General features: G+C 37.3%; 1 long non-coding RNA gene across 1 annotated transcript; it reads left to right on the top strand.

Annotated features, from left to right (window-relative positions):
* The first annotated feature begins 7,847 nt into the window (after nucleotides 1–7,847).
* On the top strand, nucleotides 7,848–10,129 carry LOC127121008 (uncharacterized). The gene is made up of 4 exons (XR_007803286.1): nucleotides 7,848–8,213; nucleotides 8,388–8,504; nucleotides 9,019–9,530; nucleotides 9,689–10,129. It is a non-coding gene; the product is annotated as an uncharacterized LOC127121008 (long non-coding RNA).
* The last annotated feature ends 1,607 nt before the right edge of the window (nucleotides 10,130–11,736 follow it).

Genomic DNA, 11,736 nt, shown 5'->3' with positions numbered 1-11,736 from the left:
TTGGCAATGATTCTTCGGTTGAAACAGAAGTTCAGGTGCATGGGACGGATACCTCCAAAAGCATGTAAACGGTTAACCGGGTATCTCAAGCCTATAACATCAGTAATCATGGTCATTAACCCATCAATGATAATAGTATCGTGGGTCTCTCAATCCTAAGGTGGTCAGGGTCAGTCCATCTGGATAAATAAAAAGTGTCATTTCTCTTTGTGCTAACATGTCAAAGTAGCGCCTCTGATTTTCGCTTCTAAATACAATCTCCATATTGTCAAGATGCTCCATACTCCTAAGTTAGTGACAAGTTATCCTAAGATATGTTATCCTGAAAGGAAACAAAGGTTATACTATTAGTAAAAGGTACAATATTTAAGTGTTAGAATAGGTACTACTAATAATAGTAATAGTAATAGTAATAATAATAATAGAAAAGACAAAGAAATGAAATAAAATAAACAAAACATAGAGTGAAAATAATAAAAATGAAAACAACTAAAAAGAAAAGATAAAAATTAAAGGTTGGGGACTTCCTTCCACGTAGCATTTCGTTTAATGTCGGGAGCTCGACATTGATTTGAAAGGGTGATAATCTTTTGAAAGAGCGGGTAGCTCTTCTAATTTATAGCTCATGCAAAAATCCTTATTTTCTACATTGTGGTAGTGCTTAAGTCACTTCCCGTTCACAACGAATGGTTCATTTGTTTTACCTCTTATTTCCATAGCTCCACTTTGGAAAACTCTCGTTACCTCAAAAGGGCCTGACCATCTAGAATGAAGTTTTCCTGGAAATAATTTGAGTCGAGAATTAAAGAGAAGGACTACGTGACCCTCATTGAATTCTCGCCTTGTAATTCGTTTATCATTCCACTGTTTGGTTCTTTCTTTATAAATACGAGCATTCTCATAGGCATCTAGTCTAAGTTCTTCTAGTTCATGGATATCCAAAATTCGTTTCTAGTTCATGTTAAGGGTCTTAATGGATCAATAAACTTTATGCTCGAGTTCCATAGGCAGGTGACATGATTTACCATAGACCAGTTTGAATGGGGTTGTTCCTATCTGGGTTTTGTAAGCTGTCATATAAGCCCACAGAGCTTCATGAGGTTTTGCAGACCAACTGTAAAACCCACATATAATATATGTCTAGAATACATATTATACATAGTGTAAAACTAGTACTGAAATGCATAAGCGCCTAGCAGCACAATGTACATATACATACATGCCCAAAAGAAACATAACATGTCACAAAATGTAAACAAATATGCCCAAAATAAAACTACTAGGAGCTAGATTATTAGACAATGATCCCAAATATATCTACACAATGGAAAATCCATCCATTCATCAAGTAAGCAAGACATCAGTCTATCTTGTCTTTACGCTTCACCTGCTCAGAACCACCTGAAAAATAATCAACAACATCGGGTGAGATAATAATCTCAGTGGGTTCCCTATCTTATGGGTCCACTTGGCTCTACAGGGTTTTGTAATTAATATTCAAATCAAGTCAACAAGGGAACGGAGACTTAAGGGATGGGGAAACTAACTCGTAATGTATGGCAACATGCACCTTCATTCTCACAACTCAACCACGATCATTATTCAGAAAACGAAACATCAATTCCCAAACGGACTTACGTCTAAGCCAAGCCCGATTTATGCATGCTCATATGATTTAACTTTCGCGGTGGATATCGGGTCCTCTATGAGGCTTAATCCCCAATTCAAGCGACCGTCACCCATATGGGAATCTAACCCACTTAGGGTCTCTTTCACTGTATGGGAATCTAGCCCATTTAGGTGTCCACCTTTCCCCCACGTCTGCCGTGGTTGGGACTCAAACCCAATTGAGGCTCGAATCATCAGTCTCACATCCCAATGCTTACTAATCTAAGCATACCAAATAGAGATGTGCACCATCACGGAAAAACACATATTTTGAATACATGATCGGTTCCACAAATCATCGGTTCAACGAACCATAACAAAATCCATAAGGGACTTCATTCACCATAATACACAAATAATAACATGGAATTTTCCATACAATGCGTCCCATTCTCAATCATGGCAACGATTCATGCACGACCTCCACATAAGCATCGTACGAATGAATACTGTCTTCTCATGTTATCTAAGTTACAAACCTCACTCATGACCTAATACAAATCCTAGGTTAACTTAATAGATTCATCATGTAATTTTCACCATTAGCATGTATTAAACATAAGGATAACATCACAAATGATTAATGGTTGGAAGAATTCATTTAGAAACACTTAAGAAATGGATTTTGAAGTTTTTAACATAAGTTAATCGATTGGTTGGGGAAGCCCAATTGATTGGTTCCTCTCACATTTCTTTTTTTCAAAGTTTGCAGAGGATCAATCAATTGATCCTCAGTGTCAATCAATTGGCTCACTAAAATTTTCCACTATTCCAAAACAGAAAGTTTATGCAATCGATTGTAATACACTGTCAATCGATTGGTCCGGATAAACTTACATTTTCTGCAACACAAAAGGGTTGTGTAATCGATTGGTTGTAGGGACCAATCGATTGGTCCTCACACATTTTCACATTTTCACTTCACAGAACACCATTTCCTCTGTTACTCCATTTCCAACAAAATACCCAATCCTTCTTCCAACAAACTCATCACACTACATGCTCATATACACATATATAGAAAGGATTCCAAGTCCATAACCACAAGGATTTCAAGGTCATAACCATAACCAATCATTTACCCACAACCACAATAATTCATGTAATCACAACAATCATAAGAACACATCAAATTACATGTTCATGGGAATCAACAAAAGCAAGAGAGAGATATTCATCATATAGCATGGATTTTTCATGATTTATCTATGATTCTACAACCCTAATCCTCTATAAATCCTAGGGTTTCTAACTAGAACGCACCTCAAGTGATGGAAGATGAGAAGTTGTTGAAGTTGAGATGAGGATGAAGATGATGGTGTTGGTTCCAAGCTTTTCTTCTTCTTCTTCTTCTTCTTCTTCTTCTCCACTAGCCTTGTTTTCTCTTCTTCTCTTGAGCTTCTTCTTTTCTCCACTATCCTTTCTGATACATTGAGAAATGAAGTGGCTTATGATAGGTGGTACATGATAATAACATGTGGTGGTGAGTGAGCCAAAGATCATAAGCAAGTAGCCATGAGTATTGTGTGGTAAGAAAGTGGTTACTAGTAGCATCAAATATATCAAGTGGCACTAAACTTGTATTATTTGTTCTACCAGAGCTATTGACCCATTATTAGTGTTACCAAAATGTACCAATTAATAAAAGGTCAGTCCCAATTAATATTAATTAAGTCAACCTGAACCCACTATTTACTCTATTTATCCCAATTGATAACTTTTAGAGCACATAGGAACTCAATTGATCTCAATTAATAGGAATTTGGGTATTTAAGGAAATACGGGGTATTACACCAATCTTTCCTAGAGGTTGCAACTATTTTCTCCAAAATTTGTTTTATTTCTCTATTGGAAACTTCAACTTGCCCACTTGTTTGAGGGTCATATAGTGTTGCTACTCGATGTCGGACTCCATATTTCAGCAAGAATCTTTCAAAGATTTTGGAAATAAAGTGAGATCCTCCATCGCTAATCACGAGTCTTGGTACACCGAATCTCGAGAAGATTTTATTCTCGAAAAGTTTAATTACTATTCATGCATCGGTAGTGGGAGAGGCTACTACCTCGATCCAATTTGATATGTAATCAACAATAACGAGTATGTATTTATTACCAAAAGAAGACGGGAAAGGACCCATGAAATCTATACCCCAGACATCAAAGACTTCTAATTCTAAGGTAACTTTTAGTGGTACCTCATTGTGTCTGGTGCGTTGGCACTGGTCGTAATTTTTAATCGTGATGTGGACATCTTTCCATAGATTAGGCAAAAAAAGGCCAGATTCTAAGATCTTCGCACAAGTCTTCGAGTAGATTGCGTGCCCTCCATAGGATGCATAGTGGTAGTGATATATGATGTCATTTACTTCTGATTCAGGGACACATCGACGAAAAATACCATTGGCGCCCCTTTTGAAAAGTAGCGGTTCATCCCAATAATAATGTTTAAGATCATGGAAATTTTTCTTCTTTTGCTGGTATGTTAGGTCTTGTGGAAGCACTTTAGCGGCTAAGTGACAAAGTCAGCATACCATGGGAGGGTGGTCTTGGTGCAAATAGATTCCATAACTTCATTATTTTTTGTGTCATTATACATTAAAAAGCATTCTATCATTTCACTTTCGATTTCTAATTGGGCTACAAGTCGATTGCAGGGGAAATTGTCATTGATGAGCACTTACTCGGGTTTTAGATCCTCAATCTTAGAGAGATGATCTACTACTACATTCTCGATGTCTTTCTTATCTTTGATCTCTAGATCAAATTCTTGTTAGAGTAGGATCCATCATAAAATTCTAAGTTTAACACCTTCTTACTTAACGGGTACCTAATTGCGGTGTGGTCGATATAGGCAATTATTTTTGCTCCTACTAAGTAGGAACGAAATTTGTCTAAAGTGAATACAACGGCTATGGGTTCTTTTTCTACGGTGGCGTAGTTCATATGTGTGTCGTCTAAGGTTATACTTGCGTAATAAATAGCATGGAGCTTTTTATCTTCTCTTTGTCCTAAGACCGTGCTAACAGCATAATCACTAGCGTCACACATTATCTCAAATGGATTACTCCAATCAGGTGGTTTCATAATGGGTGCAATAATAAGAGAATTTTTCAGATGTTTAAACTCTTTTAAGCACTCTTCGTTGAATATGAATTCAGTGTCTTTCATTAATAGGCCCGTTAGTGGTTTTGTTATCTTAGAGAAAACCTTAGTGAATCATCGATAGAAACCGATGTGTCCTAAGAAGCTGCGAATTTCTCTAACAGTTTTTGGAGGTTGAAGATGTTCTATGATTTCAATTTTTGCTTTATCCACCTCAATCCCTCGATCGTATACGACATGCCAAAGTACAATTCCTTGTCGGACCATGAAATGGATTTTTCCCAATTTAATACGAGATTTACCTAAACGCATCTCTCAAGTACCATTTCTAGGTTCGAAAGACATCCTTCAAAGCTTTTCTCGCAAACAAAGAAGTCATCCATAAATACTTCCATCTTGTCGTCTATAAAATCAGCAAAGATCCATATCATCCATCTCTGAAATATTGCAGGGGCATTACACAGTCCAAACAACATTCGTCGATGGGAAAATGTACCATAAGGACATGTGAAAGTAGTCTTTTCTTGGTCATAAGGATGGATAGGAATTTGAAAGAATCCTGAGTATCCGTCTAAATAGCAGAAGTGGGAATGTTTAGCTAGTCGTTCAAGCATTTGGTCAATTAAAGGTAATGGAAAGTGGTCTTTACGAGTGGCTTTATTTAGTTTTCTATTGTCTATGCAAATTCTCCATCTAGTTTGAGTTCTTTTTGCAACGGATTCGCCCTTCTCATTACTAACAACGACAACACCTCCCTTCTTTGGAACGACATGTATCGGGTTGACCCAGTTACTGTCAGATATCGGGTATATGATTTCTGCTTCTAATAGCTTTCGTACCTGCTTTTTGACTACATCACTGAAGATGGGATTTACTCTTCTCTGATGCTCTCTAGAGGTTTTACAGTCCACCTCTAGCATAATGTGGCGCATACATATAGAGGGCCTTAATCCTTTTAAGTCACAGATGCTATAGCCTAGAGTTGTCGGATATGTTCTTAGGTCATGGAGTAATTTTTCGGTTTCTATCTGTCCTAAGTCAGCATTGACTATAACTGGTCTTTCAAGCTCGGTATCTAGGAATTCATACCTTAAATCTTTGGGTAGTGTTTTAAGTTCTATTGAAGGTTTCTCAAGGCATGGTATTAGATTTGGTGTTAGTCCTAGACATTCTCTCATACTGTTATCTAGGTACGGGTCACTCCAATCATCATTTTCGAATATAGGAGGTGTTGGAATCTTCAGTACTTCAGTATACTTAAATGATTCCTTCTCCATTTCATTCAAACATTCGTCGATGACGTCTAAGGAAGTCGGTAATGTAAGGGGAAGGTATTAACACCCCAAACATCCATGGTACTCCATGGGAACCGTTTTGATTGTTCTCGCTCGAATAGGTGTTATTATCTGAAGATTACCTGCGAAAGGGGAAACAGAGGTTAATAGATAATTGTGCTCGCCAAGGATTTGGGCCCTCGTGCCTACGTATCCACATTCATGCAATAAGGAAATCAGAGCTCCGTAGTTCGTGGAACTAGGGCGGATGCGTTAGTTGTTTTTAGTGGACAATATTAACGTTCGCGTTCTACTGTCGATTGGCTTGTATGCTCGAGCATGGTAGCTTTAAGCGTCTATCTGTTTATGGTAGAATAGATGAACTCGGATCGCACTCTAGCACTTAAACTTTGCTTTCTTGCACATGGAGGCTTAAGTTTTGTTCACGTTAAAACGGAAGTAATACGTCCTTTCTGAAAAGGTTTTAAACTGAAAATGAAGCCCAAAGGCAAAATTGTTTTTGATGAGGTGAGTTTGCTTTTATTCTGAAATGAGAGTCATGATTCGAATCATATTAAAGTCTATGAATGGAGATGAATACAGTGAGAAACTGGGTCATTCTTCCCACACCCAAAGATATTCAGAATGGGGGTAGGAATTCTCCAGTCCCATTCCTTCTCCATTACTTAACACTCGTATCGTACAATCCTAATCATAGGGTTAATTATTTTTGAGTTTATTCATAAAATGGTTTTAGTTTTACTGGGAGAACACATGATAGAAATGGAACCATGGACGGTGGAAGTCTGATCTTCAATTTGTGATTCAATATGTGTAGAAAGACTTATCGATTTTTTTATTTAAATTGCATTAAAGTCTATGGATAGAGATGAATACATTGAGCATTGGGTCATTCGTCTCATACCCAAAGATATTCAGAATGGGGGTAGGAATTCTCCAGTCTCATTCCTTCTCTACTACTTAAGGCTCATGGCATCCAATTTGCATCATAATCAACGAGTGTTGAAGTTAAATCTTCTTGTAGCTTCCCATGATGAAGGGTTGTCTTTGAAGAATGGTGAAAAACTTGTCAATCAGCTTGAATCCATTTATGCTAAAGCCTAGGAATATAGGTGAATACAGTGAGAAAGCGAGTCATTTGTCCCGCACCCAAAGATATTCATAATGGGGGTAGGAATTCTCCAGTCTCATTCCTTCTCTATTACTTAAGACTCATGGCACACAACTCGGCTCATGATTAACAAGTGTTGAACTTTGACATTTGTAGTGCTTGAATAGTAGTCGTGTCTCATACTGATTTTCATAGCTTGAAGTCTTGATCTTGATCTTCGAATCTTGATTGAACTTGGAGATCCAATATCCAGCATCTTAATCACAAGGACTTACTTTATCAAATGATCAAGGGTCTTTTGATCACTTGACTAAGCTTGGGGGATTAAGCACAATCAAAGGATTTAGTCAATCAAAGTGTACTTTAATCAACTTAATTGGTGGGAAAAATTATTTGAATTGAGTGTACGACTATCTAAAGGGTTAATGCTTATTGGAATTATTTTCTAAGTCCTAAAGCTAGGGGCACATGCAAAAATTGAACTATTTATAACCTAGGGGCAAAACAGTCATTTGACAATTATGGTTATTAAATTAAAATTCTAATCATGAAAATCCTAATTAACTCAATTAGATTCTAAACTATTCTATTTCTAAAATCAAGAGAATTCTAAAATATTCTAATATCTAAAATTGTTAATATTCTTAAAAAATTCTATTTAATTCAAATTAAGACTTTATTGAAAATTATATTCCAATTTGAATACAGTGACGAAAACTCGAGACAAAATTTGAATCGGCGTATGAGATCGAAGTAGAATCGAAGGACCTCGTTCATGCTTCAAGAACTAGAAACAATTTGAGCCTGAAGGATGTACCAGAATCGTGCCGCGTGTGTTGCGTCGTGACTAAGAATGGAAGATGTTTCATGAGTTCTTCCGATGCATTGTGTTGTGCGTTTCGGCGCATTGCGATGACGAGTAGAAATGGAGGCGTGCGTTATAGATTACAACAAAGACGCTGCAGCATCTGCGGTTTCGAATTGAATGAGATAACAATGAAGCCTCTGTTTGCATCGATGTGACTCACGTTTTCCAGGTATGTCCTTCTTCCGGTTTCTGAACCACTTCTCTTCTTCTTCTTTTCTGTGCAATTTCAGTTATGTTTTGGTGATTGGAAGTAAAGGCTCTGTGAGAAAACGATTTTCCTGCGAATGGATGTGGAACGCAGTACTGATATAATTTTGTTTCTATTTTGGTATGGTGAGGTTAGGTGTCGTGAAGATGGAAGAAACTGGGTTGAAGGTGATGCCAATGGAATCAGAGTGAAGGAGATAGAAGGTAACGATAAGATAAAAAAATCGAGAGAGAGCCTTCTGAACTTGTGAAGGTACACATTTATAGATTTCCCAATCTCCTCTTTCTGTTATGAAAAAATGGTTATAAGTTGGTTAGGTTAGTTACAAATTTTGTTAGACATTAAGATGAAATGTAACTGAAATTCACTTTCTGTTAGAAATTGAGAATCCTTTAGAAAGTGATATCATGTTAGATTTTTTATTTTGCTTAATTGTGTAGAATGTTTCTTATGGAAGTTGGTTAGAAGTTTGTCAGTTAGTGATTTTGCTGATTGTTGTTTGACACGATGCGGTTAGTTTATTAAGTTATGAAATTAAAATGAAAATGATAATTGACAATCCATTTGAAATAAAATGACATATGAATCCTATACCCTGTGATGCTGTTATGGAATTCTGCAGAAAAATTAACCGCCCTCCTGAATGGAATTGGCAAGCTAACTCTTATTGTCCGCGCTTTTTCTATTATACGTCTTGTAGATTGCACAAGTTGGACTTTACTAGTGAAACTAGGCCATATTAACTTGCTGCTGAATTTTTATGCAGGTGAATGGTTTTGTGCTTTGTCGGGCATGCGCAGGTGGAACTTCATTGAGTTGCTGTTAGAAGATGCAAATCTTATCTGCGAATTCAGAGTTGAGTTACAGCGTCCGGTTTTGCCTTGGCTGGTGGCTTGTTCTTTTCGGCTTTGGACGACAGCTTTTTCTGGTTCTCGTTAGCAGCTTTGGATGCCTTGTAGGTTTCTATGCAGGAAATTCGTTTTTCTGTTATGGTAGTTTGAGTGGAAGCTTCAAGTGATGCCGGTTTGTCTGGTTAGAGCTGTTATCTTCTACCATTCCGATTTAACCTCCGTTTTCGTTTTCCAGGATGTTAAATTGGGCTTGTAGTTGCGCTTCCATCACGTTGCCATGCCGATACTGTTGTTTCAATCTCTACCATCATGTGGCCGCTGTGTTTTAGCTTTTGAATTATGTTATGCTATTCATGTTTTCTGCTATGACTTGATGCAGGTTCTGCCGTTGCATGGAGTTTTCTTGTCGAGTTGTGGATATTGTCTGGTATGTGACATGGATGTTAGGTGTAGTGTGGATTCAGTATTGATCTTGTCATCATGTGACCTGTGTCATCGTGCCGGATTACAAAAATTGATACTTATCCTTTTTAGGTTTTCTTCTTCTTGTAGCACTTTTATCCAATGCCTTCCTGATTTTGGCAGGACCTGGCGCTTAGACTTGGAAACAATTGGCTTCCCTTGAGGTACCACATGGTTGTAACATGTTTAGCAACCGATCGCCATATGCAGGCTGGGAGTTGTAATCACGTTTATGTAACACTCTTTTCATGGTGCCTTGGATTCTCGTGCTGTGGACCAGACTTAGTGATGTGCGAAAATGGTATCAAGGCACTTTGGAAGAAACAAGCATGACTTGGAGACATCATGGTTTTTTTTTATGGAAAATGAAGTTGGCTACGAACTTAAAAGAAGATGAAACATGATTAAGACAAAGTGAACCTTGGCATTTAGATTTTAGGGATTAGATAAGTTGACTTTCATCAACTAGTTGGCCAAAAAGTCGACAGTTGACCAAAGTCAATTGTAGATCAAAAATCCAATTTTCTTGTAATTTTGTATGCGTAATGTATAGACATTGTGACACGCCATGGTATGAAATGAAGCGAAAACTTCTTGGATAAGAAAAGTTCTTATGATTTAATGAATAAATTTAAAATTTAAAATTCAATCCTTTCCCTCAGAAATTGAGTTTAAAATCACTTTGAAGCCATGATCTTAAAAGAACCATGATCTTGAATGAGTCATGCACTATGAATGCAATATGGTCTTGAGCTCACTGGATCGTGAATGAAACATAAAACTTTAATTGCAAAGCTATGACCCTAAATAGAAACTTAAATCAATGAAAGATGAGCCAAGGGATTACAAATGCCTCATGGATTTTAAATCAATGCATGAAACTTGAATGACTCAGGTGAAAACTTGAACAACGAAGCCATGGCCCAAGTGAGGCCTCATACAAATGAATGTGAGAATTCATGATCAACATATGAGCTTGATGAATGATTCTAGTGACAATGGCATGATATAAGTCAATCAAAACCCCTTTATGAGCTAGGATTTCATGCCAATGATCATAAGGAGCCATGGATGAGTGTGACCCGAATCAAATGTGATCGGGTCAATATGAAATGGGATATGAAGGTGAGCATACTTAGAACCAACCAAAGCAAACCATGTAGTTTTGTTAAGCCAAATATCAAATGTCAGGCGATAACCAAGAATCTCAAACCCAACAATCCATCAATGCCATGAACCAACTTAGGGTTTCTTCCATTCAGAACAAAACACTAGGGTTACTAACCCTAGGATCAAGGATTAGGGTTACAACCCACATGATGAGCAGGAACCTGGTCTTCAAGCCCAAAACTCTGATTTCATCATCCCTGAACCTTGAATCTATGATACTTGTTGACATATGTTAGCCATGACTGAATGATGCACATGAATGAAATGTGAACGAGTATAGATGGATCCCAAGTAATAGGTTAGATGAAAAGTAAAAAGGGGGCAAATTTCGGGGTATGAAAGTTTCCCCTATTTAATCTTCTCAGACCTGAAGGTATGAATAACAACGACTTTCAAACGTACACGGTAAGAGATGATTAAATTCAAGAATAACCAAGAAATTTTCCCGCAGGGAGTGAATGAAATGAGTGAGATGTAAGGTAATGGTATTTATGAAAAGTTGTTCAATGGATAATGACATACATGATATGTATATGGCTACCTATTAGGGATCAGCTGGCATGTCTGTGGGGAGAATGGGTTAGTTGTACAAAGGAATGTTTATAAAGATATACATGAGGTATGCAATATGTTATGTATGCAATGTTTATCTCTTTTTTTCGTCTTTCTTTATATTTCTTTTTTCATTATTTTCTTTCGTTCTTTTCGTTTTTCATTCTTACCTCCACTAACAAGTTCTTGGCTTGTAACCGAGGGTCGCAGTATTCCCGAAAGACTCCAAGAAGGAAAAAGAATTGTGTTTTTGCATAAGGCAAGAACCAAAATAAAAGGAATATGAACAAGATATTCTGCCTCAGGCAGAGAGACGTCTTGCAGAAAAGGACGGACAACTCAACTGAGAAACAATCTCCTCGTGCAATAGGTAGCAAGGGCTCCCTAGCAAGAGGGATGGAAATTTCCAAATACAGTTAAGGAAAACAGAAGACAGACTTCTCAACGGA

This window comes from Lathyrus oleraceus, chromosome 2, assembly GCF_024323335.1.
Source record: "Lathyrus oleraceus cultivar Zhongwan6 chromosome 2, CAAS_Psat_ZW6_1.0, whole genome shotgun sequence".
Lineage (NCBI taxonomy): Eukaryota > Viridiplantae > Streptophyta > Magnoliopsida > Fabales > Fabaceae > Lathyrus > Lathyrus oleraceus.
Note: the sequence above shows the minus strand (reverse complement) of the source record. Positions and strands in the feature narration are given on the sequence as shown.